Source organism: Carcharhinus amblyrhynchos, chromosome 10, assembly GCF_965287045.1.
Source record: "Carcharhinus amblyrhynchos chromosome 10, sCarAmb.v2.hapA, whole genome shotgun sequence".
Classification (NCBI taxonomy): domain Eukaryota; kingdom Metazoa; phylum Chordata; class Chondrichthyes; order Carcharhiniformes; family Carcharhinidae; genus Carcharhinus; species Carcharhinus amblyrhynchos.
Genome location: NC_137333.1, coordinates 85,721,242 through 85,727,752, shown reverse-complemented (window position 1 = coordinate 85,727,752; position 6,511 = coordinate 85,721,242). Strand labels below are relative to the sequence as shown.

Sequence of the window (6,511 nt, the reverse complement as noted above, 5' to 3'; positions counted from 1 at the left end):
GTCGAAGTGAAACATGTCAAAAGCCTTTCCCTATTAAAAGAAAAGTCAATATCCCGAGGCTTTGCCCTGTCTGCAATCCTTTGTTTCGATTTGTTTCCTGTAAGGCTGGGTGTGTTTTTGTGCATAACCTATTGTACAGAAATTTTTTCCTCCACATCTTTGATCATTGCCGCTTTAAAAACCTTCCCTGCTTTGTTCTCCAGCAACCTCACTTTGATTGTTTATTCATAATGAGGTTCTAATGGACTTACAGGATATTAATAACTTCAAAATATTATAATTTAGTTCATGAGAGTGAAACAAACTGCTGATATTTTCCAGCAGTAATAAAAACCACATAATTTGTTGACTCCGCCAGAGACAAGAAGTTGCAAATTTTGCCGATTTGTTATATAACTTCTATAAATATTATTCGTAATGCTCACCCACCAATGTTCTGCTCGCAAGCAAGTTAGATGGGGTAAACTCTTCCCTTTATGCCACTCCTGAGATGGATAAAACATAGTTTAAATTTAAAAAGGTGTATTGCCAATCGAAGACATAAGATTAATTGTGTATAGTATAGTGCAAGAAATAAGCCAGCCAGATTCCATAGATTAACACATAAGAAGTTAGTTTTATTACTAAAACTCACACAGGTAATGATGCAGAAATTAACAAAATAGTTTCAAATGTGTAACCATATTAGATACCCTCGAATATAAAAAAACACGTGCTCACAACCCACCCTGCCCTCCCCACCAAATTTTTTATTTAGTGTCACAAGTAGGCTTACATTAATACTGCAAAGAAGTTACTGTGAAAATTCCCTAGTCATCACACTCTGGCGCCTGTTCGGGTATGCTGAGGGAGAATTTAGCATGGCCAATGCACCCTAATCAGCACACCTTTCGGACTGTGGGAAGAAACCAGAGCATCCAGAAGAAACCCATGCAGACACAGAGAGAACATGCAGACTCCGCTCAGACAGTGACCCAAGCTGGGAATTGAACCTGGGTTCCTAGACCTGCAAGACAGCAGTGCTAACCACTGTCCCATCGTGCCATCGTACACTATCAGAGCATAAAACTTGCAATCATTACATAATGAAGGGGCTTGATAGGGTAGAGGTAGAGAGATTCTTTCCACTTAGAAAAGAAACCAGAACTGGAGGGCACAGCTTCAAAATAGGGGGGGGGGGGTTGAATGGAGGGGGGGGGGCAGTTTAGAACAGAGTTGAGGAGGAACTTCTTCTCTCAGAGGGTAATGAGTCTTTGGAATTCTCTGCCCATTGAAGTGGTGGAGGCTACCTCGTTGAATATGTTTAAGTCACGGGTAGATAGATTTATGATCGACAAGGGAATTAAGGGTTATGGGGAGCAGGCGGGAAAGTGGAACTGATCCACTTCAGATCAGCCATTATCTTATTGAATGGCGAGGCAGGCTTGAAGGGCTAGATGGCCTACTCCTGCTCCTATTTCTTATGTTCTTATTGAATCCCTATAGGGCAGAAAATTCGCCCTTTTGTTTGATGTTGAAAGTTTATGGTGAACATTTAATAGTGAAGATTTTCTGAGATTTGGCCTGTTGAATGACCATACCAGAACAAGTAGCCTGTACTGTCACTGGTGTTGAATGGTCTGTTTTATTTTTGTGTTTTGCTTTTAGTGCAATGCCTGAGAAAGATGCGCTGCTTACATGAACCCGCAATGGGCTTAACTCCAGTTCAGTTAATAAAAACACTCACAGCATTATGTTTAAGATTTAGTACCGCATTTCACTGCTGAATTTTTATTTTGTGCTTTGCAGAAAAGCATGACTTTTTTTCTGTTGGGTTTTCCATCAATGCTGTTTTGTCATCTAGAATATGGAAAGGCATCAATCTGGCTGTGGAGGGTAAAGGATTGTTGAGAATCCCCAATTTATAGATCAATGAATGACCTCTCAGTGATGGGCTGTAATGAGAATTTGCCGATTTAGTTCATTGAAGTGTCTTAAATCAATAACCCAACTGTAATTTTGTAAAGTCGTAGTCTCAGATGATGCAAAGCACTGTCAAGAGGAATCGGTCAGTGCAGTGTAGCAAACCATGGACTTAATAAGACTTCTGGTTTCCAGACTTTATTTTGTGCCCTGCCAAGGTCTCAGTAGCTTTGTTTACAGGGATTTGACACAGACATGGAATAAGATCCATGTTAAATTGCCCCTTAGTGTCCCGGGGTGCATCGGTTAGAGGGATTATGGGGTGAATATGTGGGGTTGCGGGGATAGGACCTGGGTGAGATTGTTGTCAGTGCAGACTCAATGGGATGAATGGCCTCTTTCTGCTCTGTAGGATTCTATGATTCTATGAGTTCTAGACAAGGGCTTCAAACTGGAATCAAGGAGATGTATAACCTATCCACAATGGCGTTCAGAGATTGTATGTTGAAGTTTTGGATTTCCAAAGTGACCAGCCCTTGGTTTAAAATAAAACATGCATCCATGAATCTTTCACAACCTCAGGTCCCAAAGTCCTTTAGGAACTGTACGTAGGTGCCAATTTGCACACAGCAAGGGCATTCAGACACTGATATGATAATGACCTCATAATATGTTTTTTGATGTCAGTTGAAGAAAACATATTGGCCAGGACACTAGGGATAAGGTTGCTGCTCTCCGTTCAAATAGTGCCATGGGGTCTTCCACGTCTCCTTGACAGGACAGAGATCTGAACTGAGCCTCTGCTAAAGATGCCTCTGGCAAAGGATTTGTTGCATCCATCTCCTGAGGAGGAGAAGAGGAAATGCAAGAAGCAGCGGCTGGTGCAAAGCACCAACTCCTACTTCATGGATGTCAAATGTCTTGGTTGCTCCAAAATCATGACAGTTTTCAGCCACGCACAGATGGCCGTGCTATGTGTTGGGTTTTCCACTGTGCTTTGCCAGCCCACCGGAGGAAAAGCCAAGTTAACAGAAGGCTGTTCTTTCAGAAGAAAGCAGGACTAAAGATGATAGTTGGCATTTGAGGGTGGGTGAGCTGCCACCCAGCCAGGCATCGTGAGCCTGGATGAGGGGCACAGATCTGCTTCCTGGAAGTGTGGATGTCAGGATGGAGCTGGGGAAGTGGAGGGTGCGTGCCCATGTCCTCAAGCCTCACCCACCTGCTTTCTAGAAACTTTTTTGGACCCTCTTTCTGGTATTGAGTTATTTGTTAGAATTTGTCAAATAAAACGACATAACGTAAAAAAACGTGCTCCATGAGACAATGAGCTTTTTGTTCTCAGTGCTGACATAAGACTTGAACACACGAACTTGTGACTTAGAAATTAAAGTATTATTGACTGAACCATAGCTGACCCTCAACAATAATTGTCCAGCTGTGTATCAAATTGCAGTAAGGGAAGAGAAAACAATTCCCTGATTGTCGTGTCAGAGTTAACCAGAAGCATCAATAACTCTTGAGCTGGTGAATATCGTAGTGAGTTACAGTTAAGTTGCAATTAAGGTCTGTGTGGTATCTTCTATTATGGCAGCATATGAGACACTGTAATTGCTATTATCTATTGGGGGGAATATTCCCGTTTTCCCGTTCTGCCTGCCACAGGAATTGTAATTGGCGGAGGGGTGCGGTGGGGGGACGTGCAACCGATGGTGGGGTTTGGAATTAGGGCCATGCAAATTCTGCTAACTTCAGGCGGGATTTTCTGGCTTTGGGACAAGCGCGGCCGGAAAATCCCACCCATTGGTCAGAATTTTACCAGCACACCCACCCCAGATTCGGGGGCGGGCGAGGCTTACAGAACAACATCCTTCATTGGCCTTGGGCAGGATCTTACAAACCTCGAGCGGGCGAGGTGGTAAAGTTCCGGCAATTGTCTTTGACAATAGTACATTAATTGTAAGCCTTGGTTTAGCAATTAATCATTTTTACAGTCTGCTTTGCTTGGGTGTTGCTCAGATAAAATGACACTTTTTGAAGCCTGAAATATGTAATCTTGAATACAAAGCATGTTGTCCTAAAGTATAACACTCCAAGGTGCAGCAGCCTAGCCTGGTTACTATTGTCAGAAATTTATTGGATCATAGAATGGTGACAACACCTCAGGAAACCACTCAACTCATCTTGAGCATTCTTAAAAACTCATAGTGGGATCAGCTAGCTAGACGAGCATTTGTTACCAACTCTGAATCGCCCCTTCAGAAGGTGGTGGTGAGCTGCCTTCTTGAAACACTGCAGTCCCTGGGGTGTAGGAACTCCCACAGTGCTGTTATGGAGAAAATTCCAGGATTTTAACACTGGCCAGCACGGTAGCACAGTGGTTAGCACTACTTGCTTCACAATGTCAGGGACCTGAGTTCGATTCCCAGCTTGGGTCACGATCTGTGTGCAATTTGCACATTCTCCTTGTGTCTGCATGGATTTACTCCGGGTGCTCCGATTTCCTCCCACAGTCCAAAGATGTGCGGGTTAGGTTGATTGGCCATGATAAACTGCTCCTTAATATCATGGGGATTTGCAGGGTACGTACGTGGAGATAGGGCCTGGGTAGGATTGTGGTCGGTGCAGACTTGATGGGCCAAATGGCTTCCTTCTGCACTGTAGGAATTCTATGAACTCTATTCATAACCCAGTGATAGTGAAGAAACAGCGATATATTTCCAAATCAGGATGGTGGAAGATTTGAAGGAATCTCCAGTTGGTGGAATTCCCTTGTTTCTGCCAGGTTAGGTGGTAGTGGTCACGGGTTTGGAAGATGCTGTCTAAAATATTTTGGTGAGTTCCTGTGGTGTTTCTTGTAGACGGTACTCACAGATGCCACTGTTCATCAGTAGGGGAGAGAGTGAATGTTTGTGGAAAGGGTAGCAATCAAACAGATTGCTTTGTCCTGGATAGTGTCAAACTTCTTGAATGTTGTTGAAGCTGCACTCATCCAGGCAAGTGGAGAGCATCCCATTACACTCCTGTCTCGTGCCTTGTAGATGGTAGACAGGTTTTGAAGGGTCAGGAGATGAGTAAATCACCACAGAATTCCTAGCTTTTAACCTGCTTTTGTAGACACAGTATTTATGTGGCTAGTCCAGTTCAGTTTTTGGTCATTGGTAACCTCCAGGATGTTGATAATGGATGATTCGGCGATAATCATGCTATTGGTTGTCAAGGGGCAATGGTTAGATCTTCTCTAGTTGGGGATGGTCATTGCCTGGAACTCACGTGACACGAATGTTACTTGCCACTTGTCAACCCAAGCCTCGATATTGTTCAGATCTTGCTGCATTTAGACATGGACTGATTCAATATCTGGGGAGTCGTGAATGGTACTGAACATTGTTCAAACATCAGTGAACATCCCACTTCTGACCTTACGATGGAAAGAAGGTTATTGATGAAACAGATGGTGGGCCTAGGACACTACCCTAAAATACTCTGCTAGTTCTCTCTAAGAGTAGCTACATTAATATTCTTTCTAGATCCTAATGAAAGATTGATTGATAGTACAATAATTATCTTTTGCCTCTGAAGTTTTTCAACAGTGTTGATATATAATGCATCAAACATTACATTCAATGTGAGCAAGTTGGTTTATCTTCATAAACTATCACTTAGAACATTACCCTACAGCTACTTCAGTCTAAAGAATTCTCATTTGTACTTTGTCTTTTTTTCTCTCCCCCTTTAATTCTCTCCTCTCCTGAAGAGCAACAATGCCGTTATAGGTATAGACATTGATAACTGATAGCATTCATTGATATCTCTTCATAATCATTCTTCTCTTGGTAGCATTGGCAGATATTTGAACAATTGGAAATGTTGCAGTTTAGCCTAATGTAGAAAGAGTCAAGAGCTTCAGGTTTTTAGGTGTCCAGATCACCAACAACCTGTCCTGGTCCCCCAATACCCGACACTATAGTTAAGAAAGCCCACCAACACATCTACCTTCTCAGAAGACTAAGGAAATTTGGCATGTCTGTTACAATTGTCATCAATTTTTACAGATGCATCATAGAAAGCATTCTTTCTGGTTGTATCATAGTATCATGGCACTGCTCTGCCCAAGACCACAAGGAACTAAAAACGTCATGAATGTAGCCCAATTCATCATGCAAACCGGTCTCCCATCCATTGACTCTGTCTATACTTCCCGCTGCCTTGGAAAACAGCCAGCATAATTAAGGACCTCACGCATCCCGGACATTCTCTCTTCCACCTTCTTCCTTTGGGAAAAAGATACAGAAGTCTGAGATCACGTACCAACCGACTCAAGAACAGCTTCTTCCCTGCTGCTGTCAGACTTCTGAATGGACTCACCTTGCATTAAGTTGATCTTTCTCTACACCCTAGCTATGACTGTAACACTACATTCTGCACTCTGTCATTTCCTTCTCTATGAACGGTATGGTATATTCTGCCTGCATAGCGCGCAAGAAACAATGCTTTTCACTGTATGTTAAGACGTGTGACCATAATAAATCAAATCGAAATCAAGATTTGTTTGCACATACACCATGTCAATTTTACAGCAGTAGTTAGAAGCAGGAGCAATCTGCAGCCA

At 42.7% G+C, this 6,511-nt stretch overlaps 1 pseudogene; it reads left to right on the top strand.

Annotated features, from left to right (window-relative positions):
* Nucleotides 1–2,708: 2,708 nt before the first annotated feature.
* LOC145349311 (small ribosomal subunit protein eS27 pseudogene) lies at nucleotides 2,709–2,966 on the top strand (annotated as a pseudogene).
* Nucleotides 2,967–6,511: the final 3,545 nt, after the last annotated feature.